General features: G+C 42.1%; 1 protein-coding gene and 1 pseudogene across 2 annotated transcripts in view; one reads left to right on the forward strand and one right to left on the reverse strand.

Annotated features, from left to right (window-relative positions):
* DNAJC6 (DnaJ heat shock protein family (Hsp40) member C6) overlaps window positions 1–26,342 on the forward strand; it is a 139,805-nt gene that overhangs the window by 65,249 nt on the left and 48,214 nt on the right. The window lies entirely within an intron of this gene.
* Window positions 2,292–2,724, reverse strand: LOC122900054 (annotated as a pseudogene).

Below are 26,342 nucleotides of genomic sequence, written 5' to 3' on the forward strand. Positions count from 1 at the left end.
CCCCTCCCCCACTCCCAGGGGAGTTAAGAGAAATTCTCAAGATTTCATGAAAGACTGAAACTCAGTCCTTGGTGAGGACTGAGGACAATGATAGAAATACCTGTCATTATTTGAACTTAACATGCCTAACATGCATTATCTTACTTGGTTCTCAGAGGAATTTTGGGAGGCATGTACTTTTATTAATCCCTAATTTATAGATCACATTTTCAGAGAGATGAAGTAACTTCCCCAAGGTCACATGGCAAATATGCAGTAAAACTGCTACCTATCACGGTGTGCTGGTGGCCCAAGGTCATTGCCCTCTCCACTTTGATGCCAGGCAAAGCAGAGTTGCTCATTAACACTTCATAAAGCCCTCTCATGTTCTTCATAATCATCAGATACTTCTAAGTATAACCTGAGCAGGAAGTGTTGTTTTAAATAGGTTATGAGCCCCAAGTTGAAGGGATGGGTCTTACATCGTGTTTGCTGAGTCTGAACTCAGGAAAGAAAAAAAAATTGGTGACCAAATTGGCAAAGGCTCTTGTTCCAGTGATCCATCTTGCTGTCAGCAGTGCTCGTTGGGATATTTTCTTCTGTGTGAGGTAACTGAGGTGCAGAGATTATAGGATTGATTGCCTATGGTAAAGCTAGGATTTGACCCACGTTGGTCTGAGAGGACCAAGGAGAAGGAATCAATCACGCAGAGAGTCAGGAAGAGGCTCCTAACAAAGGAAAAGCAAAAACGGATGCCCTGGATGGGGAAAATTGGAAAAGAGGCAAGAAATAAACCAAGGTCATGTTCGAGCCTCATATATTTTAGAGCCTGTTTGTTACAGAAGGGGAGAGAGAAGCTCATTGTTAGGGTACCTCCGCCCCTAGTGGAGAATCAATGGCTGTTTGGGGGCAGACCTCAGTGATGTTGGGATAAATGCCATCATGCTGGTCAAGTTCTCCTTAGGTATCTTTGGAAGAGTGATCAACAACTTCCTTGATGAAGTGTTGTTCTCCTTTGTGTCATTAAACTCACTTTGGAAGTGGGTATATGAGCAATGTGCCTTTCTGAATTCTTCAGAAATCTTCCTCAGCCTTTGAACATAGAAAGCAGTGATGTTTTGAAATTAGCACTGGTGTCTAAAGATGTTTATATCTTCTTTCCTCTTAAAATCCATTTAAGCATGTAAAGGGTTGAAAACCTGTTTACGCCAGTGTCTCAAACCTGGGATTTATAGAGAAGTGGAGGTTACTCAAAGGGTGTTCTGTCGGTAGAGGTACTGAGCTGCCCTGAAAACAATGGCAGATTCTTTTTATTTACAGTGACTGGAGCCTCACAGATGTGCATCTACTGGCAATAGTCCATCCATTGGTAGCAGATTTGCACATGGTTCTAGTTTGGGCACTTCGTTTCTTAATCTAATGTTAATTCAGCTATTAATATTAAGGTTTGTAAAATACCAAAAGGATCTTAAAAAAAAAAAAAGAAAGCACAAAGATTACAAGGCCTATAATTAATTGTGGGAATTTGATAGTACATTCTGGACTTATTATTTGCCCAGGCTCAGCAGAAATCCCTTTGATGTACTTCCAATGACAATCAAAATAACAGCTTTATGAAATAAATGGACTCTTAGGTGGAGAACTGAAGTTCTGGGAAGAGCTTTGTCTTCTAATCACATTTCTCTTTGGCGTTGGCCTCGAGTACAAACCATCGGTGCCTTATTTTTAGTTTATGAAGGGCTTCCTTGGAAATCATTTTACTTTATTTTTACAACTGCATTGTGAGCTGAGTATGATTATCTTCATTTTGTGGCTGAGGAAAGTGAGGCTCAAAGGGGTAAGTGTCTTGCCCAAAGTTGTAACATAGCTAACAGGTGACAGAATCAGGACTACAACCCAGATCTTGTACTCAGAGGTACAAATTCTAGTAGTTTAAAATCTTTAAAGAAAAAAAATAAAAGAATCAGTGCCACCTTTAGGACAATGGCTTAAGGGTTTTTTTCTTCCATGAATATTGTTTCAAATGTATTAAGGAAATAGCTGCAAATTGTTCTGTACTAACCTTAGTAACACTTTCTGTAATGTCCCTGAGTCCTTAATTCCTTCAGACTATCTGATTTTTCCCAAGCTTTGATCTTTAATATTACCTTGTATTTGATCATTTCACATTAAAGGCAAGAGCCTGGAGAATTACTTATTAAGAGTTTGTCAATAATCTGCTGACCTTTTTCATTTTGGTATTTTATTTTTATTTTTTTGGGTAGTTTTATGGTTTTATTAACACAAATACAATGTGTACATAAGCTGTCTGTCTATTCATTTTCTTCACTGCACAGCCTGGCATTAGGATTGGTGACTCTGATGGCCAGCTGACTGTTCTTTCCACAATGGCTCTGTGGTTCTTGGAGGAAACATTGTGAGCGATCTCTGCACAGTGAGATTTGTTGCACATCAGCAGTACTTGAAGATCTTGGACATCATGGACTAGGAACTTACGGATGCCTCTGGTTAGCGGGTGATTTGTTATCTTGCTGCTCTCATAACCAGTGTTGGGCATCAAGATCTGGCCCTTGAATCTTCTGTGCACCCTAGTGTCGATGTCTCTGGGTTTCCCCAGTTGTGATTAGTATCAGTCTGAATGGTGCCAGGTGAACTTCTTGCTCCTTTTTTGAATGATCTTCGGCTTCACCAGAGGTCTGAGGGAGGCCATGATGCTGAGTAGGAGATGGCTTCAAGGAAAAAAAGAAAACTGCGTGACCTTTTTTAGAAGAAGCATAAATATGAATAAGACTAAACTATTTCACAAAGTAACCAAGGCTATAGCCATGTCCATATCTGATTCACTCATTGTAAGAAATTCCTTCAAAGATCCATTTTGAATTTCTTGAACTAGATCATTGCGAAAAAGATGACAATTTTGTTGTTAGGTTAATTTATCCCTGCTTTGAGAGAGGGCCATTCAGTGGGGAGCGGGGGTAGGGGGATGGGCAGGCTCAGTGATGGGTACTAAGGAGGGCACGTATTGCATGGTGCACTGGGTGCTATACATAAGCAAGGAATCATGGAACACTATATCAAAAACTAATGAAGTACTGTATGGTGACTAACATAACATAATAAAAAATTAGAAAAAAATGAAGAATTTCATAAAAAAACTGTATCAAAAGAAAAAGAAGACTCCCAGATGAGCTTATACTTGCAGAATTTTCTAGGCAGACATGAAGATTCTGAACATAAGATGTAACTGTGTTTGACAAAGAACTAGAAGAACATAGACTACAAAACCCTAAAGCCTGACAGCCTCTGGCAAGGTGGTAAATCACGTGGTGTCTCTTAGCATCACTTTTCTTGGGATAAAACACAAAATGTAACATATGCAGAATTGTTGCTGGAGAGAAGACGGCAAAGATACTCTTCAGCAGCTCAGGAAGCCTAGAAAAACATGTACACAGTTCAGGAGGAAACCAGAGTGTGGGCTATGGTGGTTTCCTGGGGCTGGAGCAGGGAGTGGGCGAACTAGGGAGGAACACAGGAGGTAAGCTACACCCAGGTTGTATGAGCCTTTTATCATGTTAGAAGTAGCCTAACAGCAGACACTGTTGACTGGAGTCCCTGGAAGTTTCTGTGAAGGGCTTGATAAGGTTAAGTGTGTATTTTAATGACGTCTTTCTGGAGAGGACTGGAAGGGCTCCAGACTGGCTATAGGGAGACTGCTTAGTAGGACACTTAGGCTGCAGAGGGAAGCAGCCTGAACTAAGGCACTAGCTAGCTGTGGGTTTGTAGAAGTTGTGATGGACTTGGTGTTTGTCTGGACAAACAGGGGGAGGAGACAAGGTGCCTCTCAGATCTCTTTGTATTCACCCATTTTTGCAATAAAACCTTTGGGCTTTTGTGGTCAATCAACAAAAGAGATATGTTGATTCTTGAACAGATCCTTTCCAAATAACCATTCCTACCCCAAGCTTCTAATGCCCCTGGTTGGGACTTTTTTATTCAAAGAACCTTATGCATGAGTAATTGCCTTATTTGTGTGTGTCCATATCTCCTTATGCAGGGACATTGTATTCTAATCCAGGAGGAAACACATGTCTTAAGTGGCTAGCCAGAAGTACAGTGGTTCAGCTCTTTTAGAAGGTGATAGACCTTCTAATATATATAAATATATATTAGAAATACCAATATAAATACCAAAACACATATGTTTCCTTTAAGATAATAGCAAAGGTGGTAAGAATGATTATCACTAAAATTTGAAGGCCTGTTATATATAATTTATATATAAATTATATATATATATAATATAATATAATGTAATGTTATATATATATCACCTGCAAGACAGAATTCAAGTGTCTTAAAGGGGCATACAAACATTCCATAGTGTGTTTCGTAACTACCCCACCATCCTATGCTCAACACTCTGAAGTATTGCTGACTAGTTTATAGTTCAAAATTTAAAAACAAAATTCACAATGTTTATGGAGCCAGACACTTTTGGAAATAACAGTGCCCAAAACAAAACTGTGTCTATCCTTTAATGCAGCTCCTTTTCTGGTAAGTGCAGACAAGAAAAAAAAAAGATAAAAATATACCATGGAGAAAAATAAACCAGAATAGGGAGCCTGGGGGTGCTGCTTTTTATATAGGGTGATCTGGAAAGCCTCTCGGAAAAAGGAACATTTAAGTAGAGACTTGTAGGAAGTGAGGAAGCAAGCCCTGTGCATATCTGGGGGAAGAGTGGGAAGGCAAGTGCCAAGGCCCCAAGACAGCTAGCAATATGTTGACTAGAGGCACAGTGCAGCTGCAGAAAAGACACTGAAGGAACGGTTGGAGAGAAAAAGCCAGAAACGTATAAAGAACTTGACTCCTACAGAGCCTTGTAGACCATATCAAGAGTTTTGGTTTTTACTCTAAGTGGGGTGGGAAACTAGTGGAAGATTTTAAGCAACATAATTTGCCTTATTTCTTAGAACACTTTCAATGCTCTTAATGTAACAGACTGCAGGGAGGCAAGGGTAAAGGCAGAGACACCAGTTAAGAGGCGGCTGCTGATAATTCAGGTGAGAAATGATCGTGACTTACATCTCTGGTTGGTGGCCAGAGGTTAGGGAGGAGAGGTGGATTTTATCTATATGTATGTGTGTACATAGAATATTGCATTATAATTATGGCATATAGTGTGTATAATATGTAAATACATAAACCTTTCTAATTTTAAATATATATGAGAGTAGGAAGGGGAAACAACACAAGTAGAAAGCAGAAACATATGTCCCTATCACTTAGCTTCAACAATTTTCAACTGGGGATCAATCTCATTTCTTTTGTACCTCTACCTGCCCTTCTAGATTATTGTGATACAAATCCCAGCCATAATATGATTTCATCTTTTAATATGTCAATAGGTCTCCAAAATACAAGGTCTTCCTTTAAAAACATTATCACCATATCCTCCTTCCATGTAGAACATGAATAGTAATTCCATAATATCATCAACTACCCATTGTGTTCAAAATTTCCCAATTCTTTTAAGTTAGTTTTATTTTTTCCTTTTTGTAGTCTGTTAGAACAAGGATCCAAAAATGTTCATGCATTGAAGTTGGTTGGCGTCTTAATTTTCTTTATCTTCTGAAATTTCCTGTCCATCTCTTGTTTTGTACCCTTGTAATATCTTTGTTGAGAAAATCGGGTTGTCTGTGCTGTAGATTTTTCCCCACAGCTGGGTTTTGCTGGCTGGCTGCATCCCTGTGCTGCACACCTTATTTCTCTGTCCCCTGTGTTCCCTGGTAGTTAGATCTAAAGGCTTGATCGGATTGAAATTCAGATTAGATCCTTGCGAGACTGTCTCACACATTCTGTTCTGTATTTCCACTGGGGGTACGTCATGCATGGTTGTTTCTGTTTTTCTGATCACTGTCTAGTTCCATTATTTTATTAGGAGTCATGAAAGGTAAATTTTATCATTAATCTTCTCTGTCGGTTAGTGGAATACTTCCATAAAATAAGTACTCCCCCTCATCAGATATTTGGTTACCCTGAAATACAGTTCATATAGCAAAGACGGGAAAGACTCATTTCTTTCCTTTTATTTATTTTTCAAAAATGAAGAGCTGGTTCGTTAGCCTTCTCCAAGGGTGATTAATGAAGTTTCTCTATTTCCCTCTTTATCTTACTGTTATGAACTCATGTTTGTAAACATATATTTGTTTCAGTGTAGTGCAGTTGTTATTCTTACTCAAATGGACCCATCCTTGGCCAGAGCCAGCCTCTTCCTTGGTGTTTGAGTCTTTTTGACACATTACAATGATCATTGACTCTTTTCTTTCTTTCTGATATCACATATCCGGCTCATTGTGTACGTTTTCTGTTCCAATCTCTAATCAGACATTTTTCAAAGGTCCCTAGCTCTTTTTAGAGGGAAACGATGTTTCAGGACTGCTGAAAGATGCTCACTGCTGCTGAGTTGGTCTTTGTTTCTAGCCCTGTTCAGTGGACAGAGTTAGAAACACATTAAAAGATAAAATACATCATGGATTCATTATGATACTTATAACTCAAGTTCAGGAATGTGGGATTTTTACTTAATTCCATCAGTCTTTCACTTTGGAATCTCTTATATCTGTATCTCTTTTCTCCCATTCCAAAATTTCCAGTTTTCAATTATACCAATATAATGACTTATTTGCCTTTTGCCGTAGTACAGAGTCACAGAATAATAATACCAACACTACCACCAAACTAGTTTAAGGTTACAACATTTTTTGGTTGTTTGGTTGTTTTGTTTTGTGTTTTGGTCTGGATATATTTCACTTTAGGAGAGTTACTTTGTGTCCTAAAGCTACTTGAGATAGTTTCTCTCTGTGTGGTTATATCATCAGTTTGAAACCTAGTGCTCTCACTAGGTTGCTTTTAAATGGATGTTTGAAATTATAGATTTACATAGTTCCAAATTCAAACCTATCAGACAGGCTGTATTCAAAGAACTTCAGCTTCTGTCCCTGCTCCCTCTCTAGACCCTCTCCCCTGCTGCATAAGTAGTTTTGAGTTTATCTTTTCACTTTGCAAGTATGAGAGAGAGAGAGAGAGAGAGTGTGTGTGTGTGTGTGTGTGTAGTCATTATATATAGATGTTTTCCCCCACATCCCTCCACTCTGTTTTAGATAAGTAAGAGTTCTACACACATTTTGGATTCTGGATAAAATTTGAAGGTAGCACAGATAGTATTTTCTGAAAATGGAATGTGAAATATGAGAATAGGGCCAAAGCTAATAACCTAGAGGTATTGCTTAATTGATGGATAAAATGCAATAACCCAGCCTTGAGAGACCTCCCACCATCTGTCCCGGTCAGTCCTGTTAGCCTCACTATCCTTACAGACTCTACTCGCCTTTCCTTGCCCTCAGGTGCACTTCTCTATGTTCCTCTGATATCTTACGTGTAACGCTGTCCTTCCCATGTGATATATACTCCTTTTGTTTATGTTTACCTGGTCAGTAGACTGGGAGCAGCTTGAGGGCAGGATCATGCTGTTTTCCTACCACCCAGCACAAAGCCTTTTACTAAGTAGCAACTCAGTAAATATGTGAGTAGATGAGTAGGCCAGGCACAGCACTAGGTTCTTTTATAGGTATTTATCTCTGATTTTCAGAATAACTCCACAAGGTAGATATTATCGCATTCTACAGATGAGGAAACTGAGGCACAGAAAGGTTCAAGTACTTCTTTAAAGGAATAGCTAGTAAATTGCTGAGCTGGAGTTTGGACCCGGGTCTGTTTGATGCCAAAGGCACACAGCCGCACCAGTTGTTTAGAACTGGATCGAGGTGTATTCATTCAAGAAATGGTTGTGAGAGACGGCCGGCACTTTGCCTTTATTAACTGTGTGACCTCAGCGAGTAACAGAGCCCCTGTCATCTGTGTCCACAAAACGCAAGATGATAATATTAGATACCTCCTGGGGTTGTAAAGCATTTACAATAACCCCTGACACACAGTAGGCACTCAAATATTGGCTGATGTTGTTCCTGTTTATTTTTACTAGCAGAATGCTGGAACTCGAAATACCACTGTGCCCGTGGCTCCCTGCTCCGTGCTGTGTATGCAGTCTGTCTGACCCACCCGGCGGGACTGCTAGGACCTCACAGTCAGTTAAAAAGGCAAGATGCAGATGTTTAAAGGTTACAAAAAAGGGCACCAAGGGAGTGGTCAGTCAGTTCGAGATGAGGGCCAAGTCCAGGGAAGAGGACAGAGGGAGCTCGCAGCTGCCCCATCTGTTACATAACAGCCCCCACCAGGGCCTCCTAGGCAGAAATAGAAGACAGGAGCCACAGATGGAGACCTGAATGTCTTTGTTTGACCAATGCCGCCTATGGTGGCAGTTGAACTTCAGCACCATGTCCAATTTCATAGGGTCCCAGCCATCCCTCACCCTGTGGTAAATTGCCTACATTACAACTGCACACTCCCGTTGGAGTGTCTGTGAATTACCGAGTCACCAGTGTTACAGGACCTGAAGGAGTAGCTAATTCCACTTCCTCATTTTACAGAGGAAGTGACTTTGCCCAGAGAGAATACGCCGTCTGCTTCAGGGCACCCTGGTATTTGGAACTTGAACTCCCCTGGTTCTCCTCCACAGCCAGAAAATACAGATTCCCAAGTGCCCATGTTCAGGCCGGTGAGGGAGTGGCCCCCAGCGTGGACCTCGCCCAGCCCAGGCTTCTACTCCTGGGAAGGGCCCAGTGACAGGGGCTGCTGAGGGAATAGTTGGGAGGGCCCAGGACACAGCCATCTGTGCTGCCTGATCTGTGCTGGGCCAGGTCGTCTGGACTCCTTTTCCGATGGACCTCACCCAAGCACTGTTGGCGATTGCAGAGACCTCTACTCTCAGAAACAGGGGAAATGAAGAATGTGGTTGGAAAAGGACCTGGGATTGAGAGCTGGGTAGACCTGAGGCATGTTCTTAGGCTGTTGTTTGTTAGGTGTGTGACTTTTACCACTTACTTAACTTTATTTTTTAAAGATTTTTTAAAATAAATTTTTAAAGATTTTATTTATTTGAGAGAAAATGAATGAGGAGGGAGAGTGGGCGAGTGTGCATGCTTGAGTGTGGGGGAGGGGCAGAGGGAGAAGCAGACTCCCTGCAGAGCAGCGAGCCTGATGTGGGTGGGGCTTGATCCCAGGACCCTGAGAGCAGATGCTTAACGGACTGAGCCACCCAGGCACCTCCCCCCACATTATTTAACTTGAATGAGCCTCATTTGCTTCCTCTGTGAAGTGGGTGTAATAATATCATCCCCTTCGGCAAGTTGTTGCAAGGTTTCAGGTCTGGTAGCATATATGAAGCGCCTGGCAGATAAAAAATACTCAGTAAATGATAGCTCCTCTCCCCTCCGTTTCTCCCTCCTTCTCTCCCTGTCTCTCTCCCACCTTCCCCCCTCACTTTCTCTCCCCCTCTCTTCTTGCCTTTCTCCCTACCTCCCTCCCTCTCCCCCAACCCCACCTTCATTTAAAGCTTCTTATCTTCAGTGAGGAAGTTTGGCCCAGGGCTGTGTCTGTGTTGGTAGACTTGCTTGTGTATCAGAAGCTCCTGGGGGGCGGGGGGCTGAGGTTGAGTGCTGCAGACTCTGGGCCCCACCCTCAGAGATTCCCATCCAGAAAGAATACGGAGATCTGCATTTCTAGCAGGCACCCCAGGCTGTTTTAGTGCAGTAGGCTCGCACCTGTGGTTTCTCAGAGCTAGACCTGACAGTTAATCCTGGGAGCACCTTACTACAGCTTACTAGGCTTCTCAGGTTATGTAACTTCTCAGAGCCTCATCTCAGTACCTGTAAAATAGGGCTATTTCAGCCTTTTTTGTGGGATCATTGTAAGGGTGAAATGAATTGGTGTGTGTGAAGCATGTGGCTTAAACCTGGCACATAGGGGAAGCCCAGTGAGGTCAGTTCCCCCAGGGCTGTCCCATTTGCATGTACACTTATGCTATACACAGATAGGCTTTCTTGAGGGGTCAGGTGGGGACCGACATCAGATAACAAAAAGCTTTATCAATCACCCTTTTCCATCATGTATAACGGTTCTGTGTAAGTTGGCTGTAATCTCCTTTCTTCCTTTTAGAGAAGGGCACCAAACCTTGATAATGCATCCCCTGACCCACACTTAGACCGTTTTTTGGGTTTTGTAGAGGACACATTGTTCATGATGGTAGGCCACCCGCTTTCAGCCTCTCATATTGTCCCTCCTTCACCAAGACTCTTTTTTGTGGTTGTCGGTGCTCCTCTTTGAAATCTCAGAGCCTGTGAGCTCTGATCATATTATCTGGGATCTAAAAGGCACAGAGGGATACCAGGCACTGCTAATGATTCGTTATCTCTCTCAGCCATAGCCTTCTCACAGGGCTGTGACCCTGGGTTTGTTAGCACTAATGTGCTTTTCTCAAAGGGCCTTGACAATGGGCAGGTCTGCAAGGTCTGTAGAATGGTTCTTTGGTGGAAGATGGAAAGCATGATTGCAGGCTGTTTCTTTGAGCTCTTGCTCTTTCCCGTCTTGGGTGCTCTGGCCACCATTCCTGGAATACTTGTGTGTGTAGCTGACAAACGTGAGAATCAGAGTCCCAGCAGCTGCTGACCCTGAAGATTGTGTGTGCCTGTCGGGTGAGTGCCATTAGGCAGCAAGAAGAGCTAATTTAGGAAAGTGCATGTTTTTTAAATTGAAATGTATTTGACATATAACAATATGTAAATTGAACATAGATAATGCATTGATTCGATACATTTATATATTGTAGCATGAATGACATTACAGCGATTGCACCTCCGTTCTGTCACATAATTATCATTTCTTTTTTTGTGGTTGAAATAATCATGATCTAGTCTCTTAGCCTGTTGGGTGATTGTAAGACAATATTGTTGTCTGTGTTTACCATACTGCACATTAGATCGCTAGGACTTATTTACTACTTATTGCAACTTTGTACCCTGTAAATGACATCTCTTCTATCCCCCCACCTTCTAGGCCCTGGTAATCCCATTTTGTTTTCTGTTTTTATGAGTATGGATTTTTTTCTTATTGATTTATTTATTTTTAAAGGTTTATTTCTTTGAGAGAGAGAGAGAGCAGTGGGGAGGGTCAGAGGGAGAGAGAGTCTTAAGCAGACTCTGTGTTGAGCATGGAACCTGACTCGGGGCTCTATCTCATGATCCTGAGATCATGACTTGAGCCAAAACCAAGAGTCAGATGCTTAACCAACTGTGCCACCCAGGTGCCCCTGGCTTTTTTAGATTCTACATGTGAGATAAGAACATCTTAAGCCACTGCCAACATCCCTTTATATTACCACAAAGCCTTATGGGGGACCATAAGCACACCAAGGCTTTGGCCTTCCTTCCCTGTCAAAGTCTCAGAAGGCAGTTCTCCTTTATTTGTGCCTCCCCAGCCCCTCATCTTTCTGAGTTTTTCCCTTCTGAATGTCTGGTCTTAAAAGATATCCTCAGATCATACCAGAGCAGATATCAGGTCAGGATGTGGCTTCTCTGTTCTCTAGCAGTGCTTTCTGGTTTGACCATTTTCCTTTGTGTCTTAAGCTTTGAACAAATGCATAGGAGGTAGCCTTTCTTCTGTGTGCCAAGAAGAACATGGGCTTTCGAGGAAGACGGACCTGGGGAGGAGCCTTGGCTGTGTGACCATACTTGTGTGTTGGGTCCTCAGTTTGCGCGTGTGTAAAAGGGGGATAGTAAAGCTTATCTGGAAATGTAACTGTGAAGATTAAATGAGATAATGTTATAACGCTTAGAGTACCAGTTCCCAGCAGTCAGAAGGTGATTAATAAGTGATAGCTACAGCCATTATCCTTGCAGCACTTCAGAGCAACTGTAGTTAAGTTTTAGAGTGAACTGGGGCTCTGGATTTCTTGACAGTTTCAGTTTGGCTTGAGTCAGTGTCCTGTTTTGCAATGTTCAGATGTCCTGCTGGGTGCATGGTACAGATAAAAATTAAGCATCGTCTCTGTTCTCACTAAGCTCTTCTTGCTCATTCTCAATATGTCTTGTTGCAACTGCAGCAAAAGCATTTCCCCCACTCCTCCCAGTAATTCTAAACAATGGTCCACCCCTTTGCAGGAGTGGTTGCTTTGACCTTCAAACCTCTGGGGACTTGCAGGTCACTCCCTTCCTAGTCTCACCTCCCACTCTATTAACACACCCTCTCCATCCTCCCAATGGCCTGAGAAACCGTATGTGTTGGTTCCAGCACACACCACAGCTTGTGCCTTTGACGCTTTAGTTACCATCTCAGAGTCCCCTCTTTCTCTTCTACAGAGGAGACTAGTTCCCATCTCTCTGTATCGGGTGAGGATTCATGCCTGTCAGTCTTTGTCCCAAGAGCAGATGGACTCATGCAGACCAGACTGCAGGAAATAGAAGAGACATGCAAGAATCTGCGTCTGCCAGATGCCAAGCAGAGACAGACGCCACCCTGAATGCAGGAAGGCCCTGGGTGTACAGTGACTTGTCTGTGCTGTTTGTGGTGCCATTTCTGCCACCTGCAGAAGAGAAGCAACATGGCTCTTTCCTGTCCTCTTTCCCCCTCCAGGCTCCTTATTGTAGTGAATGATGGCAGAGATAGCATGATGATAATGGCACTTCTTACCGAGCATTTCTTATGTACATATGTGTGTGTGTGTGTGTGTGTGTGTGTGTGTATTGCAGTTAAAATTATTATCTCAAAATTGAGGTCCAGGGAGGTTACATGGGACCCCTGAGCATATGGAAGACAGGGAAGGTGGTAGAAAGTATGGCGGCGGCTCCACCAAAGCTGACTTCAGACTTCAGATGGTTGGGTAACTAGCATGCCAGGAAAATAATCAATTATCTCTCTGTCTCCTAAGCAACACCCAGTGTTTGGCTTAGTTGTCACTGGTGTATTTCAGTTATCTTCCTGTGGGTGAAGAAACAGTTCTCAGAAAATGTAATCCAGCTGCCAGTGTTATGCTCAGAATTCAATTAAGTCCATAATTTCCAATTAATGGACCTTCATGCCAAGATTGAGGTCATATCATTAATCTTGCTTTTATTTTAGGATTTCCACTGCCATGATTTACAGCAAAGCTCAGCCAGTCTTGTCAGGATTACTGGAGCATAATTAAGCTAGACAGACAGCCGGGGCAGCTTTTTAATGGTTACTGTGGGAGCCAAGGAGGGACCCCCTTCCTATGCTTGGTAAGCCTGCCTTAGGCAGCATGGGGCCACATGTAAGGATTTCCAACTGAGGACCATTTCCTGCATGTCTGATCTCTATTTAGTTCAAATTCCCATATGATAAAATCTCCATACAAGGAAAAGATTTCCCTGTCCCAGTTGGTGATTGGTTGTAAGCAGTTAATTCAGTGCTACCTCATACACCTCTGCCTAAAGTTACCATTTGCAAGTCCTAAGTGTCCTGGACAGTAGGCTTTTGCAGATGGTGGATTTAATCTCCATGATGATTCTATGAGGAAGATATCAGAGGCTTTTCCTTTGCCCAAAGTTTACACAAGTAGCAAGTGGCCTTTCCACTGAGTTGGTGGAAGAAATTGGCAGTTCTAGGTGCAGACCCTTCCTAAGTGCCTGTTTGTCTCTCAAGGTCATTTGCCCAATAGGATCTCCTTCGCTGTCCCCTAGGGGAGTTGGAAGATAGGCATGCCTGGGTGGATGCTATCTATGATGGCCTTCCAGGTGACAGATGCCTTTCTATCATTATCTCATTTAAAATAACCTCATAAGGTGTATTGAAGGAAGATATCATCTGCCCCATTTTACAGCTGAGGAAACTGGGCCTTAGAGAGATTCATTAACCTGCCCATTGTTGCCCAGGAAAAAAGGAAGGAAAAAAGATCATGAATCCAGATCTGCTTATTTGCAAAGCTTAGGTTCTTTCCATCACATCTTTTGTACCAAATGCTTCTTCCCTTTTCCTGGTTCTCCAGGAGTGCTTATTGTTGAGATGATATCCTTTGGGATAAGTAGCACATAGAGAGCCATTTATTTATTTATTTATTTATTTATTTATTTATTTATTTAAAGCATGGGATCCACGGAGAGGTTAGAAACCAACCTAATATCCACCAGTTAAGGGTGTGCCTGGGGAGTTGACCCATGTCTGTCATGTGCGAAGTCCAGACCCACGTTGTCTCTTAAGCCTGACCAAGCCCTGAAGCCAACCCCTGTCACAGGCTTTCACTAAATTGGCACAGTGTTGGATTTTCCCACATGCAAGAGTAGTGGTCAGACCTTTGTGAGAATGTCTCTCCAAGCCAACTTGATGCCAGAAGCTTTGTCCTTGAGACCAAACAGAGGAGTTGCAGATTTCCTTTGCACTTAGGTGGCAGATGTTCTTCCCAGTGCTTGCTGTGGTTTGGTCTAGTTGCCCTTTTTTTTTTTTTTTTCTTTGTCTTGATTTGCTTTTTTGTTTGTCTCAGGTTCACCTTCAGAATATGTCTGCATTCTGTGCTGAGTTAGCATTTAGCTGTGTCCTCACTCAGAGGTCACTTAGCATCGTTGAGCATCTTTATGCTTGGCATGACCTAACTCCGGAGGGTCCCCCTAACACATTTATTTGAGAATTAGGTACCAAAGGTACCACTTTGAAATTTTCCTCAGGTGCCCTCAGATGGAATACTGGCTTTTGAAATATGTCCTAAAGGATCTGCGGCCCCTGGGGAATTCCACTTGTCTGAGACAATATTAATCTGCTGTGGGAACAGCTTCTTGGCAATCTGCTGATAACCATTTTTTATCATTTGTTATGTAAGTGTGAGGACCAGTTTCCACAAGCAGTTGTACAGCGAGCAAGTAAAAGTTCTTGCTCTTTAGTTTGACCTTCTGGTCAAGCTGGGATCTGAGGACCGACCCCCCCCCCCCATTCCCGGTCTCATCTCCCTCCCCCTCTATACACCTGCCACACTCTGCCAGTTTCTCCGCAGGATCTCCTTATTCCCGAACTTGCCTCAGACACATTACTCACCATCTCACAGTGCCCCTTGCTTCCTCTTCTGTTTAGTGGACCCTGGAATGCCTATGTCTTGGTGCTCTTAGCAAGGTCCCCAGGACTATCAGAACTGGTGCCCAGTTATGATTCGTTTCCTTTTTAAAAAAAAAAAAAGTATTTATTTATTTGAGAGAGAGAGAGCATGAGTAGGGAGAGGGGCGTGAGGGAGAGGAAGAGAGAATCCTCAAGCAGACCTTCCCACTGAGTGCAGAGCCTGATGCAGGCGGGGATTCCAGGATCCTGAGATCATGACCTGAGCAAAATCCAGTCAGCCGCTTAGCCGACTGAGCCACCCAGGTGCCTGATCCTTTTCCTTTTTATCTATGTCCCTTCAACCCATTTGCACCCAAACTGCAAATCAAATAGCACCTCTTCCTTAAAGCCTTCCTCCTCCTTCCAGTAACCTGTAGCCCTCTCTTCATACTGGACACAAGCACTTCTGAACTCCTGTCCACTTTGTATGTACGTATGTTAATAGTATTTGTAAGTCTGAACAAGAAAAAAGTGGCTAACAGTTATGGTGCAGCTGTATGAGAGATACTAGAGAAGAACACATTAATGACTTGAAAGACTATTTTTCAGTGTTAAGTGGGAAAAATGGCAGGTCCCACACTGCATATAGCGTGCTTCTGTGTACATTTACATGGAACACGCAGTATGTACGGGTGCATGTACATAAAAATGCAAAATTAAAAAAACAAGGATACACAGTTCTCCAAAATGTTAACAGTGGCTACTCTTGTTTATTTGCTTATTTTTAAAGATTTTATTTATTTATTTATTTATTTGAGAGAGAGAAAGAGAGAGAGAGAATGTGACTGCAAACGGCGGGCAGTGGAGGGAGAGGGACAAGCAGACTCCAAGCTGAGCATGGAGCCAAATGTGGGGCTCGATCCCAGGACCCTGAGATCATGACCTAAAACTAAGAGTCAAATGCTTAACCGACTGAGCCACGTAGGTATCCTATTTCTTGTTTGTTTTCTTATTTTCTTCTTTGTTTTAATTCTATTTTCTTTGGTTTTAGTGGACTTCAGGTGCAGAGAAGTAAGTTAATCATACCACTTTGTGGTCTTTAACCTGCATAGACCCCCCCCTGCTGGGTTGAGTCTGGATTTCTTCTTTTTTCCTCCTTTTTTTCCTAATCCCATCCTCATTTCTCAGCCATTTGTTCTCTTTCTAATGCTCTGGATCTTTATGTACCCAATTTTTACATATTGAATATGACTAATCTCTGGATTACATACATCTTGTATTATTATGTAATTATATATATTTTTATGTTATACGAGATACAATATAACAAAAAGTGTTATCTATATAACATGTCTGATACACATATGTAAATCTGAATGAAAACCTTAGAAACTAGAATTCACATCTCTGTCTCATACTGTTTTCCTCCTTCCCTCCCTTTCACCCTCACTATCACATACATACATACATGCAAATAAGAATTTCTCGAGCATTTGTCCTTCCAGCTTTAAAATCCCAGGATTTTTTTATTGCACATATTACTTGATCCCTCCCTTGAGCTCTGTGATTCATGGTATCTGTAGAGTTCTTATTCTGACCTGTCCTGAGTGACTGAGCATGGTCCCTGCTTCTTAGCACAGCACTGCACTTTAGGCAGGGAATGGCCGTGGCAAGGGAGACAGTCCCATGGGACCAAGGGTAGTATTTTGTGGTGATTCCTATGTTTGTCTTATTTTTTCCCAAGCAGCCTGTATGGCAATAAGGATGTAAGCTTTGGAGTTAAAGGTGTGTGTGTGTGTGTGTGTGTCTGTGCGTACACATCCACATACATATACGTCAAGACTTATCCAGTGTTTACATTTTAAATATGTGAAGTTTATTGTGTTTAAATTTTATAAATGTCAATAAAGCTGTGTTTTTTTTTTTAAGTTAATCATAACAGTGTTTGGAGGAAATCATTTTATCTTTCTGGTGCATCTATTTGAGGCGTGGGAATACGTCACTAATAATCCCATTGAGTGTTGAAGTGTTATGAGTTTGAGTTTCTTCCTCTCGTGTCCCCAAGCAGGACTTCCGCCTCTGTGACCATGTGTATCTGACTGTGCCTGCTGAAATGCAAAAGCATGGGTCTTGTCATCAGATTGACGTTTCTGTGTCCTAGCTAAGTTATCGGATGTGAACGAATCTGCCTCTTGGAGACAGTTTCCTCATCTGACAAAAAAGAGCAAAAATGTCTTCCCCTACTGTGTGGTATAGTGTATGTTTGGAGTGTAGGGCTTACCATGTAGGAAGGCTCCCTTGGCTCTGTGTGTCATCCATGTGTGTTTGTGTAGTATGTAGCGTACACATATTGACCCTGATTTTGTAAACAGCACACAATATCCATCCACGGTAGTTGCTGCTCCTCTTGGGAGCAAGGATTGGATCTTTCTCGAGAAGTCTGCTTGCAGTATCAGCTCCAGAGTCTCTGCCTAGGAAGAGCTAAGAGGAGACAGTCTCCTGGGAAGCGAAGAAGGGGTTGAGAAGCTCCTTTTAGGGCTGCGTTTGAACAACAGACACTGTGCTTTTATGAGATTCTGGGTTATCTGGCATTTATTTGGGAGGACTGTTAGAGTTCTCTTGGCTGCCCTTTGAGGCTTCTTTGGTCTTCCCTCTCCAATAAAAAGACCTGAAATGTTGTAAAGAAGACTTTTGCTTGATTTTTTTTCTTTGTGGTATTTTTAAGTAGGTCCTTTGCTATCTCTGTCCTCCATCACAAACAGGGTCAGATAACAGTCAGGATGTTTTCTGTTTCAGGCAAGAAAGCTCATCATTAAGAGAAATGTCATAGTCCATTTAATGCAATTTAAGCCCCGACCTTTTGGTTAGAGAAGGGAGGAAAAAAATTGATAACCCCTCACTTCCTGGAGTTGAGAGGCCATGTGGAAGACAGAACCCTTCCTGTTTGTTCGGAGTTCTCTTGGGTGCTGATCTGATCTTCTTGCTCAGTAGATTTGATCATTGCTATTTCATAATGGTGAAGCTCTTTATTTGGCTCAAGTGTTGGAGAATAAAGATCTTTCACACTAAAAAAAAAAAAAAAGATCTTTCACATAGATCTGTTTTTCTGGCACACCGTAATTACTCGAAATACTTGTTGAATCAAATTAAGCCGTATCCATGTTTCCATTGTTTTATATGAGAGTTTACAGAATAGAATTTGGACTGACAACTGTAGCCTAATTCCAGTGACCCATGAAGGAACAAAATGTGTTAACATCCATTCGGCTGGAATTTCCCTAGCACCAACCCTATGCCTTGCTTTTATTCTACAGAGTCAGCTTTGATCTTACTGTAGTCTTCACTTGGATTGCATTTCTCATTCTTTCTCCTCTCATCATTCTTTTCTTTATATCTTGGATTTTTTCCAGGAAAGAGTAGCTAGTGGTGGTTAGTCCTTTAGCTCCTCTTATCTATCTGAAGATAAAAATTTCTCCTTGGTCTTTTTGTAGTATTAGTCTTCCATATAATAAAGCTTTTTTTGAGTTTCATGAAATCCCCATCTCTCAAGCAAGTGTGCTTAGCGGGTGCTAGAAGATAGCCATGCTGCAATGAGAAATTCAGAGAGGTATGGGGAGACAGCAGAAGCCTCTGGTTCATTTGCTGCCTACATTTAGGCAGAGACCAAGTCTCTGCCAAGTTGATCTGCTTGCTCTCCCTCACCATCCCTTCCTTCTTCCCCCTGATTCCTGTATTCTACAACAGCCCAGTTTCACATACATTTATTAAGTGCTTACAGTGTAAAGATATTTTGTTAAGATTTTAGGGGGTTATGAAGAAGTTAAAAGTTGTCCCTGTTTTTGAAGACCCAGACTTATTAGGATTGAGTGTGCTGGGTCAGACCACTTATGAATATTTCTTATATAAGTCAGACTGCTCCAAATCCTAGGATGGGAGTGCAAAGTGTGGTTTGAATGAGGCTGTGAGAGACAAAGTTCTTATAAAAGAAGGTAGGGTGAGAGGTGGGTAAGGGAAGAGGCTTTGGATCCAGCCATCCTGGGGTCCCATCTCATTCTGCTATGACTGTTACTAAACTTCATCAAAGCTTCCATTTCCTTTGTAGGACTCCCACCTGCTACTGTGCTTGACGTGAGGGTCTCACTCAGTAGTTTATGGAAACTGTTCAGTAGAGTGCCTAGTTTAGAGTATGTGTTTCATAAATAGTCTTGGAAAATTCCAGTATAGTTAACATCCAGTGTTATATTAGTTTCAGGTGTCCGTTATTAGTGATTTAGTAATTCTGTACATTACTCAGTGCCCATCATGTAATGTACTCTTAATTCCCTTCATCTACTTTGCCCATCCCTCTGCTTACCTCCCCTCTGGTAACCATCAGTTTGTTCTCTATAGTTAAGTGTCTGTTTTTCGGTTTGTCTCTTTTGTTCTTTTTCATTTGTTTTATTTCTTAAGGTCCACATATGAGTGACATCATATGGTATTTGTCTTTGTCTGGTATGTTTGATTTAGCATTATACTCTCTAGATCCATGCATGCCATTGCAAGTGACAAGATTTAATTCTTTTTTATGGCTGAGTAAGATTCCATTGTGTGTATACACTACACCTTCTTTATCCATTTATCTACCGATGGACACTTGGGCTGCTGCTTCCATAATTTGCCTGTTGTAAATATTGCTTCAATAAACATAGGGGTACATATGTATTTTTGAATTAGTGTTTTCATATTCTTTGGGCAAATGTTAGTGGAATTACTGGATCATATAGTATTTCTATTTTCAATTTTTTGAGGAACCTCCATAGTATTTTCCATAGTTGGCTGCACCAGTTTGAATTCCCACTAACAATGCATGAGGGTTCCTTTTTCTAATAGATGGCCTTTCAAAAATGGTGATGGTGGGGTGCCTGGGTGGCTCAGTCTGTTAATCATCTGCCTTCAGTTCGGGTTATGATCCTGGGGTCCTGGAATAGAGCCCCACTTTGGGCTCCCTGCTCAGTGGAGAGCCTGCTTCTCCCTCCGTCTGCCCTTGCCCCCAGGTTTGTACATTCTCTCTTGTTCTCCCCCACAAATAAATAAATCTTAAAACAAAATAACAATAAGAATGATAAATGAATGTCAAAGAGTTTTAGAACTGGGAGTGGGGGGACTTAGGGAATCATCTAGTTCATTCCCCAGGTTTTATATTCTCAGAGACCATAAGTCTGTGATTCACCCATAGCCACATGGCTCAAGAAGTTGCTGGGGCTGCTTGTCACATTAAAGTCCTGAAGAATGGGTACAGAAATACTGAACATAGTGACTTTATGGTATGTGGAGGTATAACAAAATACTTAATATCTGATATGATAATATAAATTAATATGTAAGCATATATATCAAATGTAAAGTATAGCGCCCTTTTATTCTCTAAACAAATATACCAGGCACATGTAACTGCTTAGCAGATGATAATATTTATAGTACAAGTTATTCTAATTTTTACTTTTCTGTTGATTTTAGACAGTCTCTAGAGTGTTCTTGTCACTGGCTAAATTGTCACCATTTCTGAGCCATCGTTTGATGTGGGGAATGGCACCAAATTCTTCCAGCAAATTCCCAAATTGATTGTAATGCGCTCTAGTACCTTGTTCCAGCCAATGGAGGACTGAACGTGCTGCTGATATTTCAGGGCTGATAGCAGGCCTCCTGCATGCGTTGGGTCCTCAACGCCTGAATCATTGTCACTACCTGCTCTCTGACCGGTGCTGAGCTCCTCTGGAACTGGGGGCTGCACACACCCCGGCCTCCATCCCTGAGGTCTGTTTAGCGGTGAGCAGATCTGTCCATGTCTAGGAAGGCTCTGGTGCAATGGCCTGTACTTTCCCTAGGGACTGGTAGTGTTACTAGTTCACACTATGTGCCAAAGAGTACAGAAGTATTTCAGTATTTCAAAAACCAGGACCACTGAATCCGTGTGAACCTGGTTATTAGCCATGCAAGTAACACATAGTGGTTTCCCATACAAGGCAGCAGATGACTTCAAGATGAGAAGAGGAAACCCCAGAATTACGAAGAAGTTCACCTCTGTTCAACATCCAGAATTCTGAACTACTGAAAGGGAGGAGTTTATAGGTGCTGGAACTGAAGCCCCAAAAAGAGGTTCAGTCCTTGTCCCATCTGGCTTCACCAGCCCTGAATTGGAGCAGCAGGGCCTGTGTTTTCTGAGGCTGCATAACTTTGCTCGAGACAGCCTTTCTCCTAGCTTCATTCTTTCTGTTCCCCAGAGCCACCTGGTAGCTGTCATTTATTAAGTGCCTGCAGTGTGCCAGGTGTTGTGCTAAGGGCTTACAGAGCATTCCTCATGATTCTCACCATAATCCCATGTGATATACTATTAAGGCTTCCATTTTACAGGTAAGGAAGTCATGGCTTCGATTAGTTACTTAACTTCTGCCTGCTCGTCCAGCTGTAGGAGAACTTGAATCCAAACCAGTTCTAGTTGCTTAAAGCCTATATGTGACTGCAGTGGCTATGTCCTGTTCCCAGCCTCTTGTTGACGTAGGAATGTTTATATTTGTTCGTTTTGTTTTACTGTTATTTATTTCTTCTGTGAAATTGTTATTTCTACTTGGATTCTTGGGTATATATTGTGGCAGGCAATCCGGTGATTCATTTATATGAGAGCTGAATTTCTAAGAAAATAAACATTTCTGATTGTTTTAGAAAATCACAGTACTTAAAAATCACATTGAAGGTGGGATGCCTGGGTGGCTTTGTTGGTTAAGCAACCACCTTTGGCTCAGGTCATGATCCCAAGGTCCTGGGATTGAGTCCTGCATCCGGCTCCTTGTTCAGTGGAAAGCCTGCTTCTTCCTCTACTTGTGCGCTCTCTCTCTCTCTCTGACAAATAAATAAATTAAATATTTTTAAAGGTCACATTGGGGGTGCCTGGCTGACTCAGTTGGTAGCGCACATTGCTCTTGATCTCAGGTAATGAGTTTGAGCCCCATGGTGGGTACAGAGATTACTTAAATAAACAAACTTTTTAAAAAAATCACATTGGGTGCCTGGGTGGTTCAGTCAGTTAAGCATCTGCCTTCAGCTCAGGTCATGATCTCAGGGTCTTGGGATCAAGCCCTGTATCAGGCTCCCTGCTCAGCTAGGAGTTGGCTTCCCCCTCTCTTTTTGCCCTTCCCCACCCCTGATGTGTGCATGCTTGCTCTTTCTCTTTCAAATAAATAAAATCTTAAAAAGAAAAAAATCATGGTGACATGCTTGGTCTCACTTGATCCTTTTGACACCAAAAGGCATGTAGGAAGGTTTTTATTCTCAATTTGTTCCCATTTACAGAGGGAGAAGAGGTCTGGGAAGAGTACAATATCATACTGAAGGCCACAGACATTTTAGGTAGAAAAATGGCATCTCTAGTCAAGACCTCATTCCCCAGTGTCCTGCTTTTTTCTAAGCTGCCCCGAACTAGGGTGTATGAGGAATAAGGTGTAAGCAGCCTTTGATTCTAGAAGCCAGGGCAGTGGGCTTTTTCCTGGTGGATATAGCTATTATCCCCATGTGATTGATTTCTCTAATTGTGGGAAGCCAAGAGCTGAAAAGTCTGCTATAAACAGGGAGGATGAAACTTTCTGTGGTGATGACACTGGTTCTCTGCTTCGTGCTGAGTGTTGTGGAGAAGGGATAGTATTTTCCTTCATTTTTGAAAATGCAGCAGCTAAGAGCCTAGATTATGGAGCATCCTGTCTGGGTACAAATTCTGGCTCACTAACTTTGGGACCTGGGGTAGGTCACTGATGTGTCTTTGCTTCAATTTCCTCATATGGAAAATGGGTATCTCCTTCACAGGGTGGTTGTGAAGATTAAATACTACATGTAAAGAATTTAGAGTAGTGCCTGGTACGTCATTGGCATTCCATAAGTGTGACTTGTTACTTTTATTTTATATTTATTAAATTGTCTGAATTCTTTCTCTAAACTCAAATAATTTTCCTTTGCAGAAATGGGATTGTAATGTGTGTGTGTGTGTTTTGCATCCTGCTTATTTTCCACTTAGTTCTTTGTCTTGAGCATCTGTACTCTCCTACAAACTGATTTCAGTAGCTTATTATGTAGATTGTTAGAGGTACTCAACCACTTCTCGTACTGTGGAGAAATACATTTATTGTCTCTTGCCATTATAAACAGTACCTCGGTGAACATGTACTTTGCTAAATCTTTGCTAACTATCCTTTTCTTTTTTTTTTCTTTCTTTTTTTTAAAGATTTTATTTATTTGACAGACGGAGATCACAAGCAGGCAGAGAGGCAGGCAGAGAGAGAGGAGGAAGCAGACTCCCTGCTGAGCAGAGAGCCCGATGCGGGGTTCGATCCCAGGACTCTGAGATCATGACCTGAGCTGAAGGCAGCGGCTTAACCCACTGAGCCACCCAGGCGCCCCATCAAACCATCCTTTTCTTGTGATGACAGTACTTTATGGGGGAGGATCCTTTTTTAGGAGTCATTGGCAAAATCTGCAGCCTGGGGTGTCACGAACACATAGATTATGTGAGCAATAGGAGCATACATGGAGAATGACCACAGTGCCTCGTGGTCAGGCCTTTGTCAACATTTTCCTTCCTCTTTCATAGTGCGTCTCACAGCATTTGGCTTAGGGCTGACAAATCAATAAGATGTTAATGAAAAGTAGCCACACCTACTTTTCCTATCACGTTAAGGCAGGTAAGACCAGCCTTAACATTAGTGCTAGTCTTCTTAAAAACAGATACTTTCTGATGGAGGCATAATACTCCATAGTGTATATGGACCACATCTTCCTTATCCATTCGTCCGTTGAAGGGCATCTTGGTTCTTTCCATAGTTTGGTGAACGTGGCCATTGCTGCTATAAACATTGGGGTACAGATGGCCCTTCTTTCACAACATCTGTAATCTTTGGGGTAAATACCCAGGAGGCAATTGTAGGGTCATAGAGAAGTTCTATTTTTAATTTCTTGGGGAATCTCCACACTGTTCTCCAAAGAGGCTGCACCAACTTGCATTCCCACCAACAGTGTAAGAGGGTTCCCCTTTCTCCACATCCTCTCCAACACATGTTGTTTCCTGTTTTGTTAATTTTGGCCATTCTAACTGGTGTAAGCTGATATCTCAATGTGGTTTTAATTTGAATCTCCCTGAGGGCTAGTGATGATGGACTCCGAAAAACAATCTGAGGGGTTTGAAGTGGCGGGGGGGTGGGAGGTTGGGGTACCGGGTGGTGGGTATTATGGAGGGCACGGATTGCATGGAGCACTGGGTGTGGTGAAAAAATAATGAATACTGTTTTTCTGAAAATAAATAAGTTAATTTATTTAAAAAAAAAAACAAACCAAAACCAGATGCTATTCCAGGCTTGATGACTGAGCCACCCAGGCAAAAAAGATTCTATTCCAAATAACCATCAAATCACCTCCAGTCTCTTTTGGAATGGAGCGTGATACAAATACAGAGCAAATAGCTAACTCACAGTCCAGTGGGAAGCAGAGAATCTCTCCCAGGAGATACAAACATTGTATAGCTCTGCCAGCTGAGAACTAGTCAGGCTCTACCTGTGGTGAGTTTCCATGACTTGAGAAGGATAGGAGGCTGTGTCTTGTCTCCTAAATTAGGAATCCCAGCAAAAACTTGTATATTACATCCTGAGAAATGACACTGGCACAGGGTTTTCTAGTGCTTGCTTTTGGTGCGCTTTGATTTTAAAATGACAAGACAAGGGCTCCTGGGGGCTCAGTTGGTTAAGCATCTGCCTTCAGCTCAGGTCATGATCCCAGGGTCCTGGGATCGAGTCCTACAATGGGTTCCTGCTCAGCAGGGAGTCTGCTTCTCTCTCCCTCAAGTAAATAAAATCTTTAAAAAAATAAAATAAAATGACAAGATATCATAGAACAAGAATCTATCTGGAGCCTTTGAGGCAGATGTGGCTCTTTCTTTCTCTTTGGATGGCGCTCTCGTGTTCCATCAACTCTGTCTTCCCCACTCCCGCCTTCTAAGACCTACAAATCCCTGAAGACCTTTTGTTAAACTCGGTGTGTGTTCTCACTAGTTGCCATACAGTCAGAGCATTTAGAAATATGTCCGAGGTGGCAAAGTTTGGATTCCTAAGAATGCTTGTCTTTTCAACCAGCTAGTTCAGGAGTTAGAAAACTTCTTCTATAAAGGGTCAAATACAAATCCTTTAGTCTCTGTGGGTCATCAGGTCTGTCACAAGTACTCAACTCTGCTGCCTTAGCATGAAAACAGCCATAGACAACGTGTAAAGGAATGAGTGTGGTTGTATTCCAATAAAATTTTACTTACAGACCTTGAAATTTGACCTTCAAATCATATTCACCTTAATAAACATTTTCTTCTTTTCACTTTTTTCAATCATTTAAAAGTGTAGAAGCCACCCTTGTTTCATAGAGTGTACAAAAATAGGCAGCACACTGGATTTGGCCCGTGACATTTGTCAGCTGCTGACCTGCAACAGCCATTATTTTTTTCCTATGTATTACTTTCTGACTGGCCTGTTTCCCTCTGTGTCATGGTTTTGAAGCCTCTCTGCCCTTTCCCTCAGCTGAGATTCACATAGCCTTTGGAGAATCTATGCTTCTGAATCAGGGAAAACCAGAATACATTCTACCTAAAAGAACCATTGGGGCAAATTCAGATAACATCTCTCTTCTCCTTTTTGTGTCCTGGCTAGTTTGACATGTAATATGGGTGTATGGAGAAGACAGACAGACGCTGAGAAATGGTTCTGGTTTCTGCAGGGCTCCAAGGTTCTAATGAACAGTGCATGCAGCCTTAGAGATGGTGAGAGTCTGATTTTTAGATAATCATGGATATTTATAGCCTTTTAATAGGCTGGTACCATGGAGTTCTGTTCCAGCACAAAATCGAGAGTCACAGAGAGGCCTGAATAATCAATTTGATGTCATCTCTTAGAAGAGTTGTACATAACAAGGGTATTCAGGCTAAAGTGGAAACTTGGAATAGAAATGGGGGAAGTACAAACATTTGTACCACCCTGTCCCCAATATATTTAAAATGAAAACACAGTACAGATTTTTAAAAAAGATTTTATTTATTCATTTGACAGACAGAGATCACAAGTAGGCAGAGAGGCAGGCAGAGAGAGAGAGAGAGGAAGGGAAGTAGGCTCCCTGCTGAGCAGAGAGCCCAACAGGGGGCTTGATCCCAGGACCCTGAGATCATGACCTGAGCTGAAGGCAGAGGCTTTAACCCACTGAGCCACCCAGGTGCCCCCACAGTACAGATTTTTATGTGAGGCTGTGTTTAAAGGGAAGCAATATGCCCTATGTCATCAGGAAACAACCTGAGAGGACATTCTCAGATCCGTGGTTCTAGC

The sequence above is a fragment of the Neovison vison genome, chromosome 2, assembly GCF_020171115.1.
Source record: "Neovison vison isolate M4711 chromosome 2, ASM_NN_V1, whole genome shotgun sequence".
Taxonomy (NCBI): domain Eukaryota; kingdom Metazoa; phylum Chordata; class Mammalia; order Carnivora; family Mustelidae; genus Neogale; species Neogale vison.